Source organism: Myodes glareolus, chromosome 22, assembly GCF_982192425.1.
Source record: "Myodes glareolus chromosome 22, mMyoGla1.1, whole genome shotgun sequence".
Classification (NCBI taxonomy): domain Eukaryota; kingdom Metazoa; phylum Chordata; class Mammalia; order Rodentia; family Cricetidae; genus Myodes; species Myodes glareolus.
Genome location: NC_142047.1, coordinates 11,235,980 through 11,263,102, shown reverse-complemented (window position 1 = coordinate 11,263,102; position 27,123 = coordinate 11,235,980). Strand labels below are relative to the sequence as shown.

The 27,123-nt window shown below is 45.1% G+C and overlaps 1 long non-coding RNA gene across 2 annotated transcripts in view; it reads left to right on the top strand.

Annotated features, from left to right (window-relative positions):
* LOC125408872 (uncharacterized) overlaps positions 1-26,473 on the top strand; it is a 33,895-nt gene extending 7,422 nt beyond the window's left edge. For both annotated transcript variants that reach the window (XR_015735914.1, XR_015735913.1), the window contains 2 exons: positions 12,365-12,568; positions 26,261-26,473. This is a non-coding gene — a long non-coding RNA (uncharacterized LOC125408872). The remainder of the gene's footprint in view (positions 1-12,364; positions 12,569-26,260) is intronic.
* Positions 26,474-27,123: the final 650 nt, after the last annotated feature.

Below are 27,123 nucleotides of genomic sequence, written 5' to 3'. Positions count from 1 at the left end.
GCAGCGCCTAGTAAAACACACACAGGGGGCAGAGATGTGGCTCAGTTGGAAGAACACTTGTTTGTCTTGCATCAAGCCCTGGGTCTGAGCCCTAGTCCTGAGTGGTAGGGCGTCCCTGTCATCCCAGCCCTTGGGAGGGAGATCAGAGAGACCAGAAACCCAAGGCCAGGCTGCGGATCTGAGACCCTGTCTCAAAACACAACAGGGTCCAAGAGAGGAGTCAGGAAGTTACTGCTAAGCCTGCTAACCTCGTTTGGGTCTTCAGGACTCATGTGATGGGAGAACTGACTCCTGCAAACTGTCTTTGAGCTCCGCTTGAGTGCTGTGCCAAGCTCTCTCCCTCTCTCTCTCTCTCTCTCTCTCTCTCTCTCTCTCTCTTGCACACACACACACACACACACACACACACACACACACACACACACACAAAACCAAACAATCACCCCCAGAAACAAAAGTCATACACACAGTTTTGTCCCAACTTCTTAGCCAAGTAAGGCTGGAGCATTTCCTACTTCCCCACCTACAGGATTGCACAGAACCCATAGCTGTGTAAAGGCTACAAACGCTAGGCTGTAACGCAGACTTAGGCACCCTGATAAGGGTGCAACTTCATTACCGCTGCCTGAGGGTTCCAGTTTCTCCACCTCCTCCTCAACTCTTATCTCTTGGTTTTGTTGGTTGCCAGTTTATGAGGTGTGAGGTGATGTTCCCTGATGGTTTTAGTGGGTGTCTTCCTGATGATGTGTAGTGTTTCCCACCGCCCGATGCTATTCATATGTCTGGGTTGAATAAGTGCTTGTCCTAGACTTTGTCCACTTTAAATAAGGTTATTAAAATTTTGTCATTGTGCCGGTGGTGGTGGAGCATGCCTTTAACCCCAGCACTTGGGAGGCAGAGGCAGGCGAACTCTGTGAGTTGGAGGCTAGCCTGGATTACAGAGTGAGTTCCAGTACAGACTCCAAACCTACACAGAGAAACCCTGTCCCAAAAAACATAACAAATAAAACAAAAAAATGCCATTGAATTGTACAATTTCCATATGTATTTATTTTGCATACTAAATGCCTATCAGATGTATAATTTGAAACATCTCCACAGATTGCTGGTTCTTCAATAGAAACTTTTAAACGTAAAGTTATTTGACTTTTTTGTGTGTTTTGTTTTGTTTTTATTTCTGGCATTTTGGGAGTGACATCCAAGAGATCATTGATTTCCCAGGCCTGGACCATGAAATTTCTCCCTGTTTTCTTCTGAGAGTTTTACCCGTTTTGAAGTGGTTTTTCAGTATTGTAGAAGCAGAGGGCATGCTTTCAGTAAACTACCTTTTCCTCCAGTCTGAGTTCTTGGACAAAGATCAGTTGGTTGTCCACGCGTGGGTTTGTTTCTGGGTTCTCCACTGTGTGTGCAGTGTGCCTGCTTCCATGCCAGCACCACACTGATCTAATTACTGTAACTTTGTAGGTTATACCTTTTAAAAGCAGGGCACATCAGGTCTCCAGGTTTGTTTTTCTTTGTCAGGACAGTTTTGAGATGGGCTAAGCTGTAGCTCATGGGTAGAAGAGGGCTTGCCTAGCATGCAAAAGATTGTGTGTTTGATCCCGAATGTCAGAGAGGAAAAAAAAAATCATGGATCGGGTTTTACTGGGTATGGTGGTTTGTATGAGAATGACTCCCATAGGCGCAGATGTTTAAATACTTGGTCCCATTTGGTGGCACTGTTTGGGGGAGATTGAGAAGATGTGATCTCGCTGGAGGAAGTGTGTTACTTGAAGTTTCACAAACACATGCCCTTTTCAGCGTGCTCTCTTGAGATGCTTGGAGTTCCAGACGTGAGCCCGTAGCTTCTGCTCCAACCACTATGTCTGCTGCTTGCTGCCATGCTTTTTCCTTCTGGCAGGTTCTTATCCCGCTGGAGGCGCAAGACAAATAAGGTCTTGCTTTTTGTAAGTAGCTGCGCTTTATCAGAGCCGCAGGAAGGGAACTCACACCTTGAGTGTGGACTGCGTGTTCGTAGGGTTTTCACAGCGACTCCGCCGACTCTGTGTATTGCTTTGAGCCATGCAGGCATCTGTACGCTAAATCTTCCAAGCCCTGTCTGTGGTTGTCTTTCCATTTCTTTTGGTCTTGAGTTTGCCAGTCACAGGCTCTGTTGTAAGGACACAGCACTGTGATCTGTAAAAGATGTGCTTTCTGGGTCAGGAGAGAGAACCTTCAGTCCTGATGCAGATGTTGATTGGAAAACAGGTTTCCACAGAGAACCCCAGTCTCCTTTCTGAGAAGTGAAGATATTACCTTCGCTGCAGGTGACCGCGGAGATCTGGTGTGTGTGCTAATGTGCCTGCCAGGTAGGAGCCACTCAGTAAGTTCCGTCCTGTGACTTGGGACTGTCCCTGCCATCTCTCTGGTTGTTCTTCCTCGGACATGGCTGGTTTCCCCTTATATCCATCTGCTCATCAGAACTCTGATGGCGCTGTAAGGGACTGCATTGTGCTGAAGTATTCTCTCTGACTTCCTCTCTGTCTGCCATTCTTTCTGCCCTGTGATCTCAGGTACCATTGATAAACTGTAATTGAATTTCCTTTTCCCTTCTGTTAACATTCGGGATCAAGCCCAGGGCCCTGTGTGCTGGATAAACTCTCCACATGGCTTGCCCCACCTACAACCTCATTCTTTCTTACTTTCTGGACATCACTTGCCTTGATTGCTCTGGAAACTTCATTTTCCAGAAATCTTGTCTCTGTTACTCCTGTTTTATTTTGAAACAGAGTCTCACTAATTTTTTCCCCCTGAAACAGGGTTTCTCTGTGCTGCTTTGGAGCCTGTCCTGGAACTCGCTCTGTAGACCATGCTGACCTCAAACTCACTGAGATCTACCTCCTGACTGCTGGGATTAAAGGTGTGTGCCACTACTGCCTGGTGTGAGTCTCCCTGTTTTACCCTATCTGGCCTAGGTTGTAGATCAGGCTGGCCTTAAACTCATAGATATCCACCTGCCTCTGCCTGCCAAGTGCTATAATTAAAAGCATGTACCACCATACTTGGCTAGTTTTAAATTTTAATTGTTTATTCTTTTTTGAATTTTAAACAATTCCATTTTGTATATTTATTGTGCATGACTCTGGGTTACTTAAAGACATTTTGTACAAGTACTTTTTGGGTATGGAGTGTACTTCTTCCTCCCCAGCTCCCCTGTCTTCTTCCTCTCTTCTCTTGTTAGTTCCTTTATCCTGCACAGTTTCACTTCTGCAGTTTTGTTTTGTTTTTTTTGCTGTGTGTGCATACATGCTTTTATGTATTTATACAAAAACCAGGACAACAATTGAGAGAACATGTTGTTTGTCTTTCTGAGACTGATTTAACTGGTCTGCAATTAGGATTATCTGTAGCTGCTCCATTTTCTGTAAATGATGTAACTTCATCCTTCACGTTGAAGAATATTCCATTGTGTACATCTCCAAGTTTTGTTCTTTACCATTTCCCTGTCATTGGACATAGGCTGGTTGCATGAGTTTGCAATTCTTGACAGTGCTGCAGAAAGCACCAATGAGCACGCACTTCTGTGTTCTGTCACTTGGGCATCGTTTGGTAAATGCCCGGGAGGGGAGTAGCGCATCATATGGTAGGTCTAATTTTAGTTTTTGAGGAACCTCCATTCTGTTTTCCATCATTGCTAGACTCGTCTTCATTCCCAGCAGCAGTGTGTAAGAGTTCCTCTTGTCCACATCCTCGCCATCCACATTTGTTGATGTTGTTTCCTTAACCCCTACCAGTCTGACTTGGATAAGACAGAATCTCAATAGAGTTTGAATCTGTGCTTCTCTGATGTCTGTGAAGTTGGGAACTTTTCATGCATTTACAAGACAATGGTATTTCATTTCCTGAAGTCTATTTACTTTCTTAGGCCATTTATTGATTGGGTTATTTGATTTCTTGTTTAGTTTTTTAAGCTCTTTGTACATTCAAGATATTAATCCACTGTAGAATACATCGGTAGAAACGATTTTCGCTTATTCTGTCCCTTCACTCAACTGTGTGCCTCCTTCGTCATGAAGAGGTTCCTTTAGCTCCACAGGGTCCCATTCATCAGCCGGCCTTACTTCCTGAACAACCAAGAAGTCTGTGCCTGTATTGTAAAGTATTTTCTCTGGTTTTCCACGAGCAGTTTCAGAGCTGTGGGTCTTACACTAATTTGTCCTGCATTTTTGTGCAGGTTGGGATCTAGTGCTCTAGTTTCTCTCTTCTCCATGCAGCCACCCCGTTTTCCTACCACCATTTGTTGAAGAAACCGTCTTGTCACCAATGTATATTTCTAGAGTTAGATAATCTCTCTCTCTTACTCTCTTGTTCTTTCTTTTTAACAACAGAGTCTCACTATGTGGGATTAGCTGGTCTGCAATTCTCTATGTAGACTTGACTGATGTCAGACTCAGAGATCTGCCTGCCTCTGCCTTCCCAAATTCTGGGATTAAAGGTTCATGCCACTGTGTCCAGCAATTTCTGAAATTTTGATAAAAATCATGTGCCCGCACAGGTTGGGCCACTTGTATCTGGAGGTCTTTGTCTGTGTCGGTGCCATGCTGTTCCTGTGGATGTAGAGTATAACTTGAAATCGGGCACAGTGATGCCTCAGGTGCTATTGCTTTTATTCGAGACTGGACGAGGGAAGGTATTTAGAGCCTTTTGTGTTCTTATGAATTTTAAGTGTTTTTCTATTTGTTTGAAGAATGACATTAGCATTTTGATGGCAGTTGTATTGAGTTTGTAAATTACTTGTGGTAGGATGGGCATTTTTGCAATATTGACTTTTACAGTCCACAAGCATGGACATTTTCTACTTTCTAGTGCCGTCTTCGTATTCTTTTTTTTTTTTTTTTGGTGTTTTACTTTAAAAGGTCTTTCACTTTCTTGGTAAGTTTATTTCAAGGTATTTTGTTTTTATTGATTTATGTTTTGAGGCAATGGTGGATGGGATTCCCTGATTTCTTTCTTATCATATGCTGATTGTAAAATTTTTGTTTATTTTTATTTTATGTGCATTGGTCTTTTCCCTACATGTGTGTTTTTGTGACAATGTCAGATCCCCTGGAACTGGAATTACAGACAGCTGCGAGCCATCATGTGGGTGCTGGGAATTGAACCCATGTCCTCTGGAAGAACAGTCAGTGTTCTTAAGCACTGCGCCATCTCTCTGGCCCCCATATACTGATTTTTTTTTTTTTGTAGGTTGACTCTGTGTCCTTCCACTTTGTTGAAAGTGTTTCTCAAAACTAAGAGTTTCCTGATTGGATTCTGAGAGTCTTTACGTAGAGGAGCACACCATCCTCTCTTCCTATCTCATTCCTTTCTATCCCTTTTCTTTCCTTCTCTTGATGTATTGACCTAGCTAAGATGTCAAGCACCTTATTGAATGCAGGAGGAGAGAGTAGACGCCTCAGCTTGTTCCTGACATTAGTGGATTGCTTGGAGGTTGTCCACATTTAGGATAACATTGGCTGTAGGTTTCTAGTATAAAAGCTTCACTATACTGACATGCATTCCTTCTCGTACTGCTTTCTTCAGGTGTTTTATCCAGGAGGCATGCTATATTCTGTCAAAAGCCTTTCTTCATCTATTGAAATGTCTGTGTGATTTCTGTTTTAAGAAATTTATGTGATAAATTGCATTGATTGATTTATGTATGTTGAACCATACCTGCATCTCTGGGGGGAAAAAGACAATTTGACCATAGTGATCTTTTTTTGACATGTGTTTGAATTCTGTTTGCAAGTTTTTTCTTTTTTTGAGAATTAAAAAAAAAAAAAGATTCACTTTATTTTTGTTCCTGTATGTGGGTTTTTGCCTGCATGCATGTCTTTGCTGCATTCAGAAGAGGGCTTCAGATTCACTCCGAGAAGTGGAGTTTCAGGTGGTTGTGAGTTCCTTGTGGATGCTGGGGATGGAATCCTGCTCCTCTAGAAGGGGCCAGGGCTTTTCTCAGCTGCCAACCACCTCTCCAGTCCTTTACTGAGAATTTTGTATCTGTGTTGATGGTTTGGGAGCATTCAGTAGAGTCTGGCGTCTTCCTTCTCATCTTATGGACTAGTTTGAGAAGCCATTGTTTGGGTTGGAAACCTCACCCCAGCCCCTTGCACCCATCCTTGGAGTGACACAGAAGCAGGAATGAAGCAGGAAGCTCCATTTCAAGAACCTTCCCCTGGGAGTCGCCTTGATCCGGACTCCACTTCCGGGAAAGCCTGCCAAGCATTGACCCCTCCCCAGGGAGGGTCAGGACCACTCATACAGACTATTTAGGTTGCCACCTAGAAAAGAAACACGTGGTCTCCGGGTTTTGGGTGGTGTCCCCATCTCTTTCCCTCACCATGCTTTCTCGGGCCACCCGGGAGCCCTGTATTAAACATGGGCATCTTTTATTCGGTCTAATTTGGTCTGGTTGGAATTATTTGTCACGGTAGAGAGGCTCCTCTTAAGAAATTCGTAACAGTCATGTTGTTTCTTTACAGTCTGGTAGAAATCAGGAGTGAATCTTAGTGAATCTTTAGTTGGGAGATTTATTATTATTATTATTATTATTATTATTATTATTATTATTACTTCTTCAGTCTCATTGACTGTTATAGATCTATCTAAATTATGTATCTTAGTTTAAATTTGGTAAGTCAAATGTATCTGAAAAAATTTTCCACTTAGGGGAGGAGGGGAGGAAGTGGAAATTTTTATAAACAAACAAAAAATTAAAAAAAAACTAAACAGAAAATTCTCAACAGAAAAAAGAAAAATTTTCCACTTAGTTTAGGCTGGCCTCGAACTTGAAACACAGGTGAGAATGGCCTTGAACCCCTGACCCTCCTGCCCTCCTCTCCCAAGTGCTGGAATTATAGACGTCTGCAGTTTGCCTGGGTTTGTGCAGTGTGGAAAACTAAACACAGTGTTCTTTGCATACTAGGCAGACACTGGATGTACTCAGCTATGTCCCCCCACCTAAAGATTTTTACAAAAGCAAATTAAATCAATAGTTTGCCTTTGAAAAAGAACAAAATAAAACAAGGCATGTAGTGCGCGTTACCCACGGTACCATAAAGACATCTTTGCTTATGTTTTCACAAGTCAGAAATCAGAGAAGCGACCGCTAGAGGACTGTGTCCGAGTGAGAACAGAGGAAAACCGGAAAACTGTCAGGGATGCAGCTGGCACACAACAGGACTGGCAGGAAAAGGCAGAAGAAAATGCCTGGAACATTTGTTACTGTAGACCAGGAGACTCTTCTTTGTCTGTCTAGCCCCAGGCAAGAGCCCCACGGAAGGCTCGGACTGAGAAGTTACTTCAGAAGGAAGCAGCTGGGAAGCCACCCCCATCCCACCAAGCCAGGAAGGGGCACGTCTGGAAAGTCACCCCACTGTGCCAGGATCACAGGGAGGAGACTGTGAGGGGAACAACTCATTCTGGCTTTTTAAAAATTCCTATTTATTTATTTATTTTGGTTTTTCGAGACAGGGTTTCTCAGTAGCTATGGAGCCTGTCCTGGAACTTGCTCTGCAGAACAGGCTGGCCTTGAACTCACAGAGATCGGCCTGCCTCTGCCTCTGGAGTGCTGGGATTAAAGACGTGTGCCACCACTGCCCGGCTTCTTTACTTTATTTCTTTATTTTTTTTAAGGCAATATCTCATAGACCTCTCCCAGGCTGGCTGCTAACTTGCTGTGTAGCCAAGAATCCTCCTACCTCTAACTCTTGAGGACTGATGTGGCAGGCTCGGTTCCATCACGCCTGGCTTATGGTGCTTGGGATGGAACCCAGGGTTTCACGAATGCCAGGGAGCACTCTGCCATTTGAGGGACACCCTTGCGTGCCCTCCCATTCTCTTTCTTCCAGTTCTCCTGGGCTCACGTGGGGCACAGACACCATCAGGGCTCTCCTCTTGCAAGGAAGGAAGGGAAGATGGAATGACAGGCAGGGGCGCGGTGCTCTGAGCCAACGCCCAGCACTCTCCGCTGCTGTGGGCAAGAAGGATGAGAATCAGTTCACTGTAGCCGTTGTTGCACACAGGAAGGAGCGCATGTGCAGAACTGATGTGTACAAGACGGCTCGCGGCCGTGTGTTACATGTGTGTGCACACATTTTTGTAAGACTTGGGAAATTATGGAGTTTTAATTGATTCATAGAAATTGAATAACGGAGAACCTGACTTTCTGCCGCTCTCTGACGGGCTGGAGTTTGGGGGTCAGCCTTCCCGATTTGCTGCGAGGCTGCCCTCCCCCACTCCCAACCCCAGAGGCTTGTCAAGCTCACGCTGGAGAAATCCCCATTCTTCTTGGCCACACCTCCACGACCTATGACCTAGATACTGTGCTCTTGCCCCAGATGAATTCTGCACATTTTTCAAAGTTGGTGTCTTCATCTTTTGAGGTATTTCCTGGATACTTAAGCAGTCTTTTCTACTTGCTCGTAGCTTGGTAGAGGAAAGGGGCGGGGGGAGGGAGCCTTCACTTTATTGTCTCCTGATTTAGCTGACAGGATCAGCAAAAAAACTAATTGTGACTTCCTGTTTCAGCCAGCTGGAGCTTTTAATCAACATATTAACAGCTAATGGTATTTTCAAAGTTTACAAAATATGTAAGCGATACATTCTAACCAGAATTTCATGTTGCCACTCTTTTTTTTTTTTCAAGAATTTTTATTTTGGGGGGAAGGGGTTATGCTGAAGATTAAAGTTAGGTCCTTGTACACGCAAAGCAAGCGCTAACCACTAAGCAGCACAGACAGCTTCCTATTGTCACTATTCTCACGTTTCTTCATTTATTTGAGACAGGATCTGATGTAGCCCAAACTGAGCTAGAACTTGTTGTGTAGACAAGACTGACCTTGAACTTCCAAACCACCTGCCTCCAGGTTCCAAGTGTTGGGATTAGCTGCCCGTATCATCAAGCCTGGTTTCCGTGGTGTTGCTATCCGACTCTGGGTGTCTGGAAGGCGAAGCAAGGATTTCCTCAACTGTATCCCACACCACGCCTAATTTAATTTCAGTTTTTCTTTTTTTATTTTAAGCAACAAATTCTTTTCTTCCTTCTCCTTTTCTCCTTCTCCTTGTTCTGTGAATAATGGGTGTGTGATCACATGTATGTTACAGCATACATGTGAAGGTCAGAGGACAGTTTTGTGGAAACAGTTCTCTCCTTCTACCTTTAAGTGTGTTCCTGACATTAAATGCAACTCGTCAGACTTTACAGCAAGCACCTTACACAGTGGCCTTGTTTCAGCTTCATAGACTTGCAATAGGATTTTAGCTTCATAGAATGCAATAGTATTTTAGCTTCATAGAATGCAATAGTATTTTAGCTTCATAGACATGCAATAGTATTTTACTGCAATTTGATCAACATCTGCCTAATAACCAATGATGTTGGCAATCCTCTTCTGTGAAATGCCTGTTCACATCTTTTGCTCATTTTGGAATTTTTTTTCCGTTGAATTTTGAGAGTTGTCTTAGTTACTCTTCTACTGCTGTGAGAAGACACCATGACCAAGACAACTTTTATAAAAAGTATTTAAATTGGGGCTTGCTTATAGTTCCAGAGAGCTAGTCCATGATCATCATGGTAGGGAGTGTGGCGGGAGGTGGGCAGACAGTAAGCAGGAGGTGTGGCGTTGGGACAGTAGCTGAGAACTAATGTGATTTGTAAGTGGCAGACAGAGAGATGACTCAGTCTGAAGTGGGCGTTTGAAACCCAAAGCCAGCCAGGCAGCGGTGCCAGGTGCCTTTAATCCCAGCACTCCAGAGGCAGAGGTAGGCGGATCTCTGGGAGTTTGAGGCCAGCCTGGTCTATAAGAGCTAGTTCCGGGGCTGGAGAGATGGCTCAGTGGTTAAGAGCACTGGCTGCTCTTCCAGAGGTCCTGAGTTCAATTCCCAGCAACCACATGGTGGCCCACAACCATCTGTAATGAGATCTGGAGTCCTCCTCTGGTGTGTGGGCATACATGGAGGGAGAATGTTGTATACATAATAAATAAATAAATCTGTTTTTTTTTTAAAGAGCTAGTTCCAGGACAGGTTCCAAAGCTACAGAGAAACCCTGTCTCGAAAAACAAAACAAACAAAAAAACCCCCAAAGCCCACCACCCTCAATGACACACCTCCTCCAACAAGGCCACACCTTTTAATCCTTCCCAAACAGTTCCACCAACTGGGGATCAAGCATTCAAACATATGAGCCTATGTGGACCCTTCTCACTCAAACCATTCCAAGAGTTCTCTCTAGATGTCCTAGGCTCAGCCCTCTGCTGAATATGCGTCATGCAAACATTTCATTGGTTTCTCTCTTTATGGCTGTAATGAAGAACCCAACAAAAGCAACTTACAGAGGGAAGATTTTCTTTGGGCTTGCAGTTGGGGGCTGGTTCATTTCAACATGGTAGGAAAGGGACAGTGATGAGCAGACTTGTCACATGGCATCCAGTAAGAAAGCCGAGAGATGAATGCTGAAGATCAGTCTGCTTTCTCCATTTTATTCTGTTGAGGTCCTCAACTACTGGAATCGGTGCTGCCCACATTCAGGGTGGAGAGTCCTGTATTAACCTGACCAAGACATGGCCTCCAAAACCCACCTACCTCACAGCCTGCCTTTCTCACAGACCTGACTGGAGCTTTATTTTGTAGATGATTCTAGATCCTGTCAAGTTGACAGTCAATCTATTATCTTTTCTTCTGTTATTTCTTCAGATTTAGTTTGTGAGTATTTTGCCTCAATGTGTGCATCTGTGCACCATGTGCATGCCTACAAATGTCTGTGAGGTGGTAGCCAAGAACAGTAGGCGCTCTTAGCCACAGAGCCATCTCTGCAGCCCTGACACTGCCTAACTGTCACAGTCATGCACAATGCCATTTCCCCTCTTCAGGTGTCTTGCAGAGATTTTTTTTTTTTTGGTTTTTGTTTTTTTTTTTTTTTCCACCATCTGCACCTTGCTTTGCCAGTGTTTCCTTTCATGAATGGCTTGACAGGACTCTGAGCTTACTCTGTATTCTGAGTATTTCTCTTCTACATGTCCCTTTGAGTCTTTTACCTAATGTATGTGTCTTAGTTAAGGTGTCTATCGCTGTGAAGAGATAGCATGACCACAACAACTCTTATAAAGAAACATTTAATTGGGGTGGCAGCTTACAGTTCAGAGGTTTGGTTCATTGCGATATGGTGGGGAGCTTGATGCTATGCAGGCAGACTTGGTGCTACACGGCCCACAGGCAACAAGAAGTAGACTGTCTCATTGGGAGTAGCTTGAGCATATGAGACCTCAAAGCCCACCGCCACAGTGACACACTTCCTCCAACAAGACCACACCTACTCCAACGAGGCCATACCTCCTAACAGTGCCACTCCCTTTGGGGGCCATTTTCTTTCAAACCACCACAGTAGGGGATTTTAAAATATTATCACTGCCAGGCAGTGATGGTACCCAACTTTAACCCCAGTACTCGGGAAGCAGAGGAAGGTGGATCTCTGTGAGTTCGAGGCCAGCCTGGTCTACAAGAGCTAGTTCTAAGACAGACTCCAAAACTACAGAGAAACCGGGTCTCAAAACAACAACAACAACAAAAATCATCCCTTTAAATGCTTTTGCAGTGGATTCTTCCAGAACTGTAGCGATGTGGATGCTGTAGGTGGACCCCCAAGCGTCCACACTTTGCCATCTCCTCTCTATTCACTCCAACCCTGCCAAATTTCACCTTTCTCCCCATTTCTGTCAATATTTTCCCTTTGTTAATGTCTTCTGTTTCTTTACTGAGATTTTCAATTTTTTATTTGTTTCAAGAGAATTTGCTCTTGATTGCTAAAATATTTGTATGATATCTGCTTTAAAGTCCTTGCCAAGTTCATTCTCCGCTTGATTTTTCTGGACTTTAGTCGGTTAGCTGTCTTCTTCCCTTACCCACTTTGTTTGAGACATAGTTTCACTACGTGTGCTCCTGTCTTGTTCTTCCAAATTCTAGGATTACCAGCAGGCACAGTATCCGCCTGTCTGTCTGTCCATCCGTCTGTCTGTCTGTCTCTGTCTATCTCAGACTTCCCTCCCCTCCGCTCTCTCTTTTTTAATGTAGTCCAGTAGGATGGTAGGTTTTAATGTCATCTTGATCACACATTAGAATCACCAAGAAGGGAGCCCTACCTAGTCATGGCCCCGACTGCCTTCATTGTGTGTGTGTGTGTGTGTGTGTGTGTGTGTGTGTGTGTGTGTGTGTAGAGCGGGCACAGATTAAAGAAAGGTGTAGCAAAGGGAAGATGATTCCCTTCCGTGTGCTTGGGCATCCCTCTTGCCAGCGGGCTAATTTAACCTGTTGCCGCTTTGACTGATTCCCTCCTGGTTCTTCCTAGCATCAGAACCAGCACCCCCAGGCTTCCACTGTGAACCAAGGACCAACAGATCCTTGATGATCTTCAACATCAGACGGGAACTGCTGGGGCACCCAGGCTTGTGGACTGAGAAACTATTGCATTGTTAGCCTCTCTGGGATGAAAAAGCCACCGTGGGACGGCTTTGAACCACTGAGGAACCAGCCTCGAGGACCACACAGCAGGGTAAGACACCCGTTGTTACTGTCTTAGCATAAGCTAATTCAATGTATTTCCACCCTATTGGTTCTGTTCCTCTAGAGAACCCTGATTAACACAGCCGGGCTGGCCTTGAACCTGCGATCCTCCTGCCTCAGACTTCCTACTCTTGGGGTTGCTGGCATGTGCCATCGTGCCCGGTTTATGTGGAGCTGGGAATTGAACCTAGGGCTTTATACATGCTGACAGGTTTTGTACGGACAGACAGATGACCCAGTCGATCCCCACCTGGAGGGGCGCTTCAAGTATTCCCCCCCAAGTCTTTTTGCCTTTCACCAGGCTTGTGCAACTGGAACAGTATTCTTTGGGCTTACTGTGTCTCCCAAACACCCCAAGATGTGTAGGAAAGTGTCATCTTTTCTATCTTCCATAGTACAGGCAGAGTCTCTCCAAATTAACAGTGAATCATCTCTATGGACAGCATGTAGACCTGCATGTGTGGAGCGGGTCTGAAGAAAGCATGTAGACCTGTGTATGTGGGGCAGACAGCATGTAGACCTGCGTGTGTGGGCGGGTCTGAAGAAAGCATGTAGACCTGTGTGTGTGGGGCGGGTCTGCAGACGGCAGGCATGTAGACCTGCGTGTGGGGGGGAGGGGTCTGCAGACGGTAGGCATGTAGACCTGCGTGTGTGGGCGGGTCTGAAGAAAGCATGTAGACCTGCGTGTGGAGGGGAGGGGTCTGCAGACGGCAGGCATGTAGACCTGCGTGTGGGGGGGAGGGGTCTGCAGACGGCAGGCATGTAGACCTGCGTGTGTGGGCGGGTCTGAAGAAAGCATGTAGACCTGCGTGTGGAGGGGAGGGGTCTGCAGACGGCAGGCATGTAGACCTGCGTGTGGGGCGGTCATCACCTGAGATGAATGACCGAGTTGACATATTTGTGATCTTACCTTGGTGGTATATCTTAACCCCATTTTCTCCCCACATTTAGGTGATTTTAAAAAAATTACCATTCAGCTCATTCATGCTGAAACAAGGTCATGTGCTCTGGCTGTATGTTTTAATTTTCTGGACCAGTGCACTGACTGACCCTGTCATGAATGCTGAAGATCACACACATGCTAGAATAAGCAAACATTTAGCCTTAGGAACATATCAAAAGCACAGGTTCCTAAACACACACATATGTCATTGACTTTGGGAATCCGAGGAAGGAGGCTCCTCCTCTCCATACTTCATGCTGTGGATACCTCAGGGAGGCACTGTTAGTCTAGGCCATTTGTGACCTGCTTGTCTTGTGAAGACTCCTAAGACTGCCTAACTGACACTATTGAATAGTATCAATGTGTCTGATGTCAACAGTGTCTTCTGTTCAACCGGAGACACACTGCTCCTGAACCAACCCAGCACTGCTCATTTAGCCGTAGGCCAACTCAAGCCCTCGCAACAGGGGAGGTCGACTTGCCAAGGTTTGTGCTTATTCAACCACACTGCCTACCCATCCATACACAGCAGGAGAAGACTGCCAAACCTCCCAGCCTACCCTCCCCTGCCCCGACACAAAGCCTGGCAAGCTGGGGAAGATGAGCTTCCCATCTTGAAGAACAGTGAAGTCTTTCAGAACTGGGGATGCAGCTCTGGGATGGAGCGCTTGCCAACAGAATCAAGGCTGCTTGCGTTGGGTCCTCAATAAATGAAAATGAATGAAATTTATGCCCTGGCCATGCTGAAGCATGCATAGACAGCCCGTATATGGCGGTTCTGTTGAACCTGTGCATATTGGGTTTCATGGTCTAAGTTGATGAGGACGACTGACCAGGTCTCTTCCTCAAGAGGGCACCAGATCTCATTACAGACGGTTGTGAGCCACCGTGTGGTTGCTGGGAACTGAACTCAGGATCTTTGGAAGAGCAGGCAGTGCTCTTAACCACTCTCAGTACCAAAAACCAAACCAAACCTAAACAAAAAGATTCAGAAACACCCTGACTAGCCAAGACCCTGAGGGCGAGGAGTGAAAACTTGCAAGGGCTGCTGATGGCCCCCAAGAACACTCACCACTTTGATGGGGAAGATTAATGCTTACACAGCTAATGACAATATCAAGCATTTAAATAAATACTAGGAAGAGATTAAAATGGCCAGGCTGGTGGTCTTCAACAGGGGTTGGGACCAAGGGCAATGTGTTGGAAAGGTGGTCTTTGGCGGCCTGCAGACAGGCGCTGCAGCGAGAGGAGCTTCCTTCTCTAGTCTGCCTCTTCCTTTTTCCTGAAAGGAGAGGCTCCTCTTCCTCTGTGTTTTTAGTTTTTGTTTATTTATTTATTTAACAAAACCTTCCTGTTACTAAGGGGCTGCTTCCTGCAGAAACTCCTGAATAGCCTTTGGTGATTAGAAAGCAAAAAGCCCTGTGTGATAATAAAGGTCCAGATTCCCGCTTCAGTCAGGAAAGAAAAAAAAAGTGTTAACTGAATTTTCAATTCAAAGACTGTCCCAGGGCCTTTGGGAATCTCTGTTTGGGCTTTGGCAGTTTGTTTCTGGCATATGAGCAACCTCAGATGGTAACAGCTTGCTAATTGGATCTGAGCCCCGCCACTATAATTCATTTGAGGGGTGTGAACACTTTCCTGACCCTTAATTATATTTGCTGTTACTGAATTCTCTGATGACCGAGAGAAATGATATAGAACTCAGTGATTGCATTTTCCAACAGAAAGGCTTTTAACTCTCACGACGAGAAAAAAACACAACAAATCTCTTAGCTCATTTCCATAAAGTAGTCCCTTAAAATTCTATCAGATTCTTCTAGGGGGGAATTTCCCACTAATTTTCAGCAGGAACCTAACTGCGAAACAAACGCAGGGAAAATTAGCTGTTATTTTTTCTTAAGTAATTTCTTCCATGCCGAAGTTTACCGAGTTTGCTGTTAGTCAATAGCAGACCAGTGGTGGACGCGTCACTGTGCTCTGTTTAGTGACTGGAAATGAGGGCTGTGGGGACGTGAGTCCTTCAGTGGAGCGCTGCGCAAGAACAAGGCTATGAATTTGGATCCCAGCGTCGGTGTGCAAACGGCAAACATAGATATGTGTGCCGTAATCCCAGGAGTGGAGGCAGAGACAGGATCCAATGTTCACTGGCCAGTCACTCCAGGTGAGCTCGTGAGCTCCGGGTTTAGTGAGAGATCCTGCTCAGAATATAAGGAGGAAAACAGCTAAGGAAGACACCTGACATCAGCTTCTCTGGCTTACCCACACACACACACATAAGCACACATGCACACACATACACACATGTGCACACACACAGCGCAAGGCACGCACACACATGTGCACATACATGGAGAACTGAAAAATTGAATTTTCATTAGCCACTGAAAATGAATGCATGTGGGTGGAAGTAAAGAAGTCAAAATTAATATCCTGCAAAAAGGCAAGAGAAAACAAGGCAAGTAAAGGTATTGCCACCAACCCTGGCGACCTGAGTTTGCTCCTTCTTCATTACTTGAATGGAAGACAAGAATGACTCTCATAAGCTGTTTTGTGACCTCCACATGCAATAAAATAAAAGCACTTTTTAAAAAGTAAAAGCATAAGTTGGACGGTGATGGCACACGCCTTTAATCCCAGCACTTGGGCGGCAGAGACAGGCGGATCACAAAGTTTGAAGCCAGCCTGGTCTACAGAGTGAGTTCCAGGGCAGTCAGGACTACACAGAGAAACCCTGTCTCAAAACAACAACAATATTAACTGCTACAACAAGAACAAAATAAAAATATAAGTTGGACAGTAGTGGCGCGTGTCTTTAGTCCCCGCTCTCAGGAGGCAGAGGGAGGCGGATCTCTGTGAGTTCAGGCCAGTCTGGTCTACAGAGTGAGTTCTAGTATAACCAGAGCTACAAAGTAAGCCCTGTCTCCAACAAACAAACAAACAAACAAACAAACAAACAAACAAGTAAAAATACAAGAACTAAAGGGAAAATTATGAAAATACATTTTTTATTAAAAAAACAAAACAAACAAAGCCCACAAGCCAGAAGAGGCTCTCTGCAGGCGGTCTCTTAGCTCACATGGTCCACGGCACGAAGATGGCTGACGTTAGAAGAGGCTGTGACGCCGGGAGAGGTGCCGTGCAGCTGCCTGTGCGAAGACTGGATGAGCTAAACTCCCCAGAGACTTCTTCCGTCTGAAATATTGTCTGAACAAGCCTGTAAGCGGCAGGTCACTTACTGCGTGTACCTCAGTGTTTCCTAGGTCTGTGTCTGCTCATGGGGAGGACAGCCCATGGACTGGTCAGCACTGGCTGTGACGATAGCACGCCAACCCATCCTTTTTGGTGCTTTACTTAACTCACATATGTGATTCTAGTCTCTACCTTGGGGCAATCCCCACCAATACTTTTAAAGTTTTATTTATTATGATTGGGGTGTGTGTATGTGTTGGAGCACACATGTCATGGCATATACATGTAGAGATGAGCAGATGACTTTATGAATTCAAGTCTCTCCTTTTACCTTTCCATGGATTTCGGGGATCAAACTCCCAATGCCACAATTCTGTGACAAGCGCCTTTACCTGCTGAAGCCTCTTGCTCTCTCAGCCCCCACTGAGGAATGGACAGTCTTTTTCCTGGAAGAAACATCCTGTAGATTGGCAGAGACCGTCCACCAGAGCCAGGACTCTGTTTTGGGATTCTCCTCAGGAGCAAGGGGAAAAAGATTCTTGCTTTTAGACGTTTGGAATATGAACTTGAGAGGAAGGCAATGTAAATGTCCTGCCCGTGAAAACCCATTGTGAGACTGGTACGGTGGTGCATACCTGTGATCGCAGCTCCTGGGAACTGGAGTCAGGAGAGTTCAGAGTTCAAGACCCACTTAGGCTACTTGTGACCCTGTTTCAAAAATTAAAACCCAAGCTGGGCGGTGGTGGCACACGCCTTTAATCCCAGCACTCGGGAGGCAGAGGCAGGTGGGTCTCTGTGAGTTTGAGGCCAGCCTGGTCTACAAGAGCGAGTTCCAGGACAGGCTTCAAAGCCACAAAGAAACCCTGTCTAAAAAACAACAACAACAACAACAACAAAAACAAAAACAAACAAAAAACAAACAAACAAAAAAAACAAATGACCCAATCAAACAACAACCCATGAATGAAAGACTAAGCGTTTCATGAATTTTCTGGGTCACATGTAGGACACATACAGTAGCTGCCTAGCAGAGGGCCAGCTTCTGATTTTACTCATTGTCATGATCAGAGTTTCCCCGGTACCAGTGAAAATGCTTAGTAAACAACCGCAGCTCCTGGTCTAGGGATGTTGACAGAGCTGTGGCCTGTTTCTAGCTATGCAACAATGTGCTACCTCACAATAATTGTCAACTTAGTCCTATTGGAGAAACATGATAGGAAGTTTGTTGACTTCTGAGAAAGACGATTGTCCCTTAACAAATGAAAGCATAAGGGAAGATGTTCCTTCGGCCTCCACCGTCTCTCATCCCCTGCCTTCGAATGGAGTGCACCCTTAAAGTTAAGGCAGCCATTTTGTGGCCATGAGACAGTCAAAGAATGGCTGACCCACTGCACCTGGCTGAACGAAAGGATGGTGCGAGTCTGGTTCTCAGCAACACTGGTCAGGAACTTCGGGGCTGTTTTTCTACGTTTCCATACCTGAATATAATATGTTTTCATCATATTTGCCTGTTACCTTTCTTTAGTCCCTCTCCTTTTCTAGTACTCTTTCTACTCTCATACCGTGTGTGTGTGTGTGTGTGTGTGTGTGTGTGTGTGCGCGCGCGTGTGCGTGTGTGTGTGTGTGTGTGTGTGTGTGTGTGTGGAGAGAGAGAGAGAGAGAGAGAGAGAGAGAGAGAGAGAGAGAGACAGGGAGAGACACAGAGGGCAAGCGAGGGAGAGAGAGAGAAAAGAGGTTTCATTAGGTTATGTGGTACTTTGAATGGGAATTGCCTTCAGATTCTTGGATGTTTAAATACTTGGTATTTAGCAAGTTGGTTATTGTTGGGGTAGGTTTAGGACATGTGTCTTTACTGGAGGAACAATGTCACCGAGGGCCGGACTTTGAGAGTTGAAAAGACTCTTGCTATGCCCAGTTTGTGCTGGTTTCCTCCCTGCTATTTAAGATGTGAAATCCCAGCTTGCTGTTTCAGACTCCATGTTCACTGCCCCTACGCTTCCTGCTGTGATGATGGTATACTCTTTTGGCTTTGTTCTGTCTTGTTTTTTGAGACAGGGTTTCTCTTTGTAGCCCTGGCTGTCCTGGAACTCATTCTGTAGACGAGGCTGACCTTGAACTCACAGAGATCTGCCTTCCTATGTCTTCCCAGTGCTGGAAATAAAGGCATGCGCCAGCACCACCCAGGGATGATAGATTCTTATCTGATGTGGGATTCCCCTCTGTATGCTGTGAATATGTTTTATTACCATTGGTTAATAAAGAAGCTACTTTGGCCTATGGCAGGGCAGACTATAGCAAGGTGGGAAATCCAGCCAGAGATAGAGAGGAAAGCAGGAGGATTCTGGGAGGGCGATGCCATATAGCTGCCAAAGGAGAAAGACACCAGAACCTTCAGGTAAGTCACAGCCTTCTGGCGATACACAGATTAATAGAAATGGTTTAAGACGCAAGAGTTAGCTAGGAATATGCCTGAGCCATTGGACAAACAGTGTTGTAATTAATATAGTTTTTCTGTGATTATTTGGGTCTGGGTGACTGGAAAACAAAAGATAATCTCCATTTGCACTTATCCCCCTGAAACCATAGCCACAAATAAACCCTTCTGTGAGCTGCTGGTTATGGTGGTTATCACCTCGGAAGAAAAGTGACTAAGGCAGGCCACTGGCAGGAGCATTGGCACCTTACCTGTGTTTACACCAGTGAAGAAAATGTCTTTCCTCTCCCCAGCAACCATCAGCTGCCCACAGACCCTCCAGGAGTGTGTGTGTGTGGGGGGGTGGGGGTCTCATCAGTCTTGGGAATATTTTCCATATTATTTTGGCACAGAAGAAAAATCTTTTGCTTTTAAAGGCATTAGATTTTTGGATTTTGGCACTACAAAAAAAAAATCCCTAATGATGGAGCAGATGGCCTAGACATTTTGCGCAATTTTCTATTGGAGTCAACATTGTGTGTTTAGGGCACTGAGACAGGGGCCAGCTATGGAGGCCAGGTTGGCCTGGAATTCATCATCCCACTGATTCTAGCTCTAGGAACTAGAATATAGGAGCTAGAATTATGGATGTGTGACACAGAGCTCATCAATATACTTGTGTGTGTGTGTGTGTGTGTGTGTGTGTGTGTGTGTGTGTGTTTGAGGTAGGCTTTGCAAAGCCCTGGCTATTCTGGAGCTCACTCTGTAGATGAGGCTGGCTTTGAACTCAGATATTCACCTGCCTCTGCCTCCCTTGTGCTGAGATTAAAAGTGTACACCATCACTGCCCAGCTCATCAGAATACTTTTTAAAATGTATTCTTTTTCCTCACTGGGTAACTGGAGTAAAGTTCTGTTTTGTGTAACCTCAAATAACATTAACTTATTATAGAGGCCTTTTACAACATATTGGAAAGATTTTTCTTTTCAACATAGGAGGAACTTAGGAAAATTAACCCTATACGAATAGTGAACACTGCTTTTTCATTTTTTTTAATGCTTTCCTCTCATTTTAACTCAACATTGAACGCAAAGGGAGCAATAAGCTCACCAGCTACCGTTCCACACTAAGCTTTGCAAAAGACTCAAAAAGCAAGGCAAAGCTGGGTGTCATAGCCCATGCCTGTGCTCAGCAGGGAAGGGAAGGAAGAGTGTGAGCTTGAGGCCAGCCTGGGCTACATGGCAAGATCCTGTCTCTCCAAATGACAGCAACAAAGCAAATAATTACAGAAGAACAGTGTGAGAATTAGAGCCCAGTTCAATTGAAGGAAGGGCGTCTTTGCTTACAAAGGAACTGACAGCTTATGAGGCAGAGGCAAGCTTGGGCTTAGATACATAGTCAATGACATTTCAAATCCACAGCGCCACCTTCTAAAGGCAGCAGGCAACATATAGTAGAGCTATGAAGATATCGAGGTCTTTGACCAAGCACTACTGCTCCAGAGAATTCATACTAAGGAAATACTTTGACAGAACTTTCTAGCTATGGAAATGTGGAATAGATGTTTCTATCTATAGTAGGAAGTGAAACTGACACAGGAAAAATATACAATAAGTAAGAGAATTTAGAATTAAATTCTAGTGTATCAACAAGAGGGAAAATGATATATATATATATATATATATATATATATATATCCATTGTTTAGACAAGGTAGGACTATAGAAAGTGTGATATAACTGTTTTTTTTAAAGTAAAATATATGTGGGCCGGGCAGTGGTGGCGCACGCCTTTAATCCCAGCACTTGGGAGGCAGAGGCAGGTGGATCTCTGTGAGTTCGAGGCCAGCCTGGTCTACAAAGAGAGTTCTAGGACAGCCAGGGCTACACAGAGAAGTCCTGTCTTGAAAAATCAAAATACACACACACACACACACACACACAAACACACACACACTATGTATTATGACTAAATTGTAGACAAGATCTGGAAGGTACATGGAAATAATACAGATTTTGTGGAATTCAGTAGAATTGAGGACTGTTTCTTCCTTTATAAATTGTGTGTGGGGGTGGCTTCTGCCACATGTTAAATGTGTATGTTATGCACACATGGGTGTGAACCAGTCACTCACTGTCATGCCTGCCTTTTACATGAGCTTTTGGAATCTGAGCTCGGGCTCAGGGAAGCACTCTTCTCTGTGGAGCCAGCTTCCCAGCTCCCACTGCCTTTTCTGAGACAGGGTCTCGCTGTCCTGCAGCTGGCCAGTCAGTCGCCTTCATGGTGCAGAGATTACCAGCATGGGTGTTACCACAGCTCCTGGCTTATCGTTAACGTGGGCTTTAGGGTTTCTACTTGCTTATGAGGCAGCACTTTAAGACTATATCACTTCCCAAGCCCTCAGGTTTATTTTGAGGGTAATAATCAGACAAATCAGAAATGCTTCTTCTACAAAAAGAAAAAAAAAGATTTATTTTTAGTTGTGTTCGTGTTGTCCCTGTGTTTGGGTTTGTGCGTGTGCAGCTGCCCAGAGGCCAAAAAAGAATACCTGGGTCTGGAACTCCGGGTGCCTAAAACCACTTGACAGGCTGTTGGGGAACCAAATTCAGGAACCTCTGAGCTATCTTATACAGACTTCTGATGTATAAGGAGAGATTGCTGGAGACCCTCACAGCTCTGTGGTCCTTGGCAGGTCACAGGAATGTTCTGGAATGCTCCACTGCTCCACTCCAGTGGTTCAATCTGCAAGTGGTGTCAGTGTGAGGTACATGCTAGAGAGGAGTTTGTAAAAACCAGGATCCGGTACCTCTGCTGGGCCATGCCTCCAATACTTTACCCAGAGCCTGAGCTGAGGATCATGAGTTCAGGGCTAGCCTGGGCTATATGGTGAGCATCTGGAAAGCAAAACCAAAGCAAAAAAACAAGCAAAATAAAAAAAATATCAGGTGTCAAAAATATTATCTGCTGAAATTCAGATTTTGTGATTTTCTTCCTGCATGCTATAATTTCTGGGTCTCTGGGTAGTACTATAAATCCCATGGTAAGGAGAGAGAGTGAGTGTCCAAGAGACAGATAGACAGAGAGAATTTGGTTTCCAAGTTTCATTCTGATGTAACTGTTATTTAGAAGCAATCCAGCCACCTTCAAGTCTCACACATTTGCTTTCATTTTGGTGGGAGTTGGGGTTGTGCTAACGTGTTTATCCACACAGCATGGCAGATGTGGAATTAAACTAGCACATGGGGAACTGACAGGGACAGAGTGTAACATGAGGGCCTGCTTGTTGGGGGTTTCTGTCCTGCCTAGTTCCCACAGCCTATAAATCCCAAAGAAAATCACACAGAGAGTCTGCATTAGTTATATACTGATTGGCCCCTTAGCTCAGGCTTCTTATTAACTCTTATAACTTATATTAACCCATTATTCTTATCTATGTTAACCACATGGCTCAGTACCGTTTTCAGCAGGGCAGGTCACATCCTGCTTCTTTGGTGTCTGGACAAGACTGAGAAGGAATGGGCTTCTTCCTTCCCAAAATTCTCCTGTTCTTCTTGACCCGCCTCTACTTCCTATCTGGTTGTCCTACCTATACTTCCTGCCTGGCTACTGGCCAATCAGTGTTTATTTAAAGCATAATTGACAGAATACAGAATTGTCCCACACCAAGAGAGACCTGCCTGTGCTTCACTGTTCAGTAGTTCTGCGCGAAAAGGTTCTTATAGCCACATAACTCTGCTTAGGTTTGCTCAGCCTGCAGGCTCCAGCCCCTTGATTCCATGCCTCCTTCACCTGTCACTCATGGTTACAGAAGACTAATAAGAGGGAAGGACTCTATCCATCCTTAGTCGTCAGCTATGCTATATAAGGAGAACAAAACCTAAGTGCAAGCACGTCGTCCCTTGGATTGAGGAAAAATGAATGTGTTGAAAAGAGAAATACTATTCACTTACATCCAGTCTCTCCTCTATATTGAAAATATATTTGAATGTGTTAGGAATTCTAAACACAGGCTTCCTCATATCAGATACTTGAGCATTGTTTAAAATAAATATTCTCCTGCCTTCTTCCTTGCTACATCCACGGCTGTCTCGCCAGTGTAGCAGAAATGCTGACTGGATGGGAAAATATTGCCGGAAGGATTGGGATTTGTGCTTCTAGGAGCTGTGTGTTCCAGGTGGTCCCTTGGCAACCAGTTGTGGTGTAATGCTGCCTGAGTCGCCATTAGTACTGACTCGACCTGGCTGTCCTTGGAGCCATATGTGTGTCTTTTCCCTTGTCTGTGTGTTCTTTGTGATCCTTACATATTGCTAACAGATCAGACTATTCCAGGCAGTTGTGGATATAAACAAGACTGCTGAGGACATTTTTGAATTCTGCTCCACTATTAATTAAAGCCTTAAAAAAGTAGCCAGTTCTGGGAATTGCCAAAATCATCATTAGGATAATCCCTTGATGATGTGGAATAAAAGGAGTTAATCTTAGCAGAAAAAACCTTTGAAGCCTTCTACAGGAAAACAGCATTAGGCATTTATGTGCAACTTAACAGGAGGCCTATGCAACCTTCCTTATGGCCAGAAAACCTAGGCTAATTACAACATCTGACCCTGAGAGTCGGGAAGGGAAAGGAGTTGAGATTAATGGTACAAAATGAGTCTCAGAAAGTTTTTCCAGGAAGATAGTAGCCTTCTTCTTCTTTCTCACCCAGACACACAAGGTCACTTAGCTGAGCCCAAGTCAGCCACCTGGTACAAGCTGATAAAGGTGGGCTAACTCAAGAACAATGGTCTCTCTAATAACAAGAAAAAAGAAGGGGTAACTTTACAAATGTAAGGAAGCAAAAGTCCTTGTACTCATGCCAAAGCATCTTTAAAGATTCTCTTTGTAAAACTGTTTTATGCTGTTCTTTTCTATTTTATGATCTGATGATGTATGCCTTTGCCAAGTTCTTTGTTTGTAATAATATATAATCCTGCATTGAAGTAAGTAAATCGCAACAGCATGTCTCAAAAACATTGAGAGTGTCTGTGTGTCACTTTTCCTCGCCATATCCTGATTTCTCCTGTGCCTTCGCCCTGATTCCCTTACGGTCTGAGTGGTGCCCTTGAGCCGGTCCGTAGCACTTCCTCTCCTTCCTCTAACATCGGAAGAGTCCCTGGGGTTTATCCAATTCTCAATGCATTTCAGTTGTCTGGGTACCTCCTCTGACCCAGTGAGGAACCTCCTTAGGCATCCTAAGAAACTGTCACACCCTCACTCCTCCTAGCCTGGCTTCTGCCATATTGCTTTTGGCTCAACCTCTCTGATACAATTACTGCCAGAAGAGAATGGGCTGCGGACTTAGGGAATGGCTGTTTGGGGGGCCTGAATTTCTATTGCATTTACAGAGGACAAGCCTTCAAAGAATGCAGGGGAAGATAAAAGAATATTTTTCTTAAATGAAAAATAAAAATAAGGACCCTGTTCTTCCCCTGGCTTCTCAGCAGTCCCCAAGCCTAACGAAAGCTGCTAGAGAAGCCAGGCATTTCTCTCCATGTAGGTGGCCACAGACGGTTCCCAGAGGCATTCCCTCCCAAGCAGAACAGAGCTCACAGCCTGGGTGGTCAGAGAGGCCCTCTGGGAAGACGAGGGAGGCCAGGAGCAGGTGAGCTGCTGAGCCGCCCCCTCACCACTGAGGAGGCCTGAGCCAGGAGCCTCAAGCTGGGCGGCCTGATGGAAACTTCTCTTGTTTCCCCTTGTTTTGAACTGGTGCAATTATTATTCTGTTCTCTATACCAATATTATGACATTCTCTCTCAGCAGATAACAGAAATTTGGACTGTTGAGAGGACACAGGAAACCATGGCAACCGTTCTATAGTGACATACTTTCCTGCTCTGCTAAATTCTAGTGAAGGTTTATCGCATGCTGCCTTCATCTCCATTGCTCATGACCGTCTTGTCATTCTTAGGGAATACTCAACTTTCATTACTTCTCTGCAAAAGTGTCCCTGCGAACACCCACCCGACCCAAGGATTGCTGTGTCTTACCAGCTCATCGGGCAACGCACCCTCTTAGGGTGAAAGCTTTATCAAAAACTCGTTGATGAGCTGGGGAGATGGCTCAGTGACAAAGCAAACAAGCGTAAGGGCCTGAGTTTAGATCCCCAGAACCCATGGAACACATGTCTATAATCTTAGCTCTCCTACAGAGAGGTAGGAAGGGAAGACTGAGGATCCCTGGGAGCTGGTGGGCCATTTAGTTTGGAGTCCATAACCAGTGAACAGGAGACTCTGTCAACCAAGATGCAAGGTGAGCGTGGATACCTGAGGTCATCCTCTGGCCTTAACATACGTGCTGTGGCACACGTGAGCCCATATTAACATACGTGCTGCAGCACACGTGAGCCCATATTAACATACGTGCTGCGGCACACGTGAGCCCATATTTGTACACATATACATCATAACACAACGCAAAGATCTCAAAGATATAGCCTCTTTAATCAAGAAGTCCATGGGAAAAAGTTTGGGGCACCATTGCAGCAATCAGGACAGCCCATCCAACTCATGATGATTAACACTCATGGTCAATGTGACAAGACTTAGTCACCTTGGAAACGTGTGGTTATGTCTTTGAGGATGCTTCAGGAAATAGTCAGCTGCAAGAGACACCATGAGTATGGGTGGTACCTTCCTAGGGGGTAGAGTCCCAGTCTGAATATAAAGGAGAGAGCAAGCTGGGTACCGACACCCTCCTCTCTGTGCCCTGTTGTCGCTTAACCTGCTCCCATGCCTGCCCCATCATGGCAGACCTGCACCCTCGGACTGTGAGCCAAAACAACCCGTCTGCTTTTGTCAGACCCCAAACCCAGTTGCTGTTGTCATGGCAACGAGACAAGTGACTAAAGCCTCCTTTACGTCTGTTTCCGTGATGATAACACAGAGGGTCTCGGACAGGAGAGTTTTAGGAAGAGCATAACACATCCACAAAAGGAGGTTGGCAGAGCCCCTCGGTCCATAAAAAGCCATTTTCGTTTTACTTGTCTTATCTGCTGGACTTGGGGAGGAACTGCAGCAACTATCGCCCTGGCCTACTCTCTCAGACTCTCCTGGCCTCTTCTGCTCCTGAATTGTCTCACCCTGTGATTTGCTTTTCAGGCCAGAGGGCCCTGACTCGGAGATGTTAAACCGGCCTGCTGCAGCGGATCTACACTACTTACTTGGTGGCTTCTTTAAACAGAAGGAACCTCTATGTGCTGCTGACGGGCTGTGAGCTGTCACAGCCACTGCGGGAATCCAGAGAGGGGTCTCTCTGAAGTCCTGCTGAGTCTCCCCACCTCGCTGACTGAATAAACTGCTTCTGTCACACGGTCTCCTCCTCCACGGACCCCGTTTCTCTTGGTGGGACAGTAGACCCCTGCTTTCGTTTCCAGAAGGGAACCTGACTTTCTAAACCGAGAGTGGTGGTGCATGGTGGCAATCCTAGATCTCAGGTCAAAGGTCAGCCTGGGCTCCATAGCTGGGCCACATTAAATAGGAAGAGGGAGGGAGGCATGGGGATGAAAAGAGGGGGGGGAGGGAAGGAAATGAAAAGGAATAGAACGGGAAGGGGGAAGGAAGTTGTTTTTCCACACCAGAAGAATTAGAGAGCCAGGTCTTTGACCCTCTGCTTCCCGGGATGCCTAATATAGTGCCAGCCCCTTTGTTTCCCTCATTACCTGATGTCACAGAAGGATGCTGACAGTCTCATCCTGTGTGGAAATCCCAATTTTCTCGACAGTAGCAACAGTCTGTGTTTCCCAAATCTTGACAAGCTATTCTGTGGGGACAGGTAACATTCCTAAGGCCATCTGTTAAGTGCCTTTGCCTGCGGTTTATAAAACTGCTCTTACTGACTTTTAGACGTAAATGATTGGAGTGATTTCTTACCATATATATATATACACATATATATATATATATATTTCTTACCATATATATATTTATATATATATTCAGATGCATCTCCATACAGAGGCCCT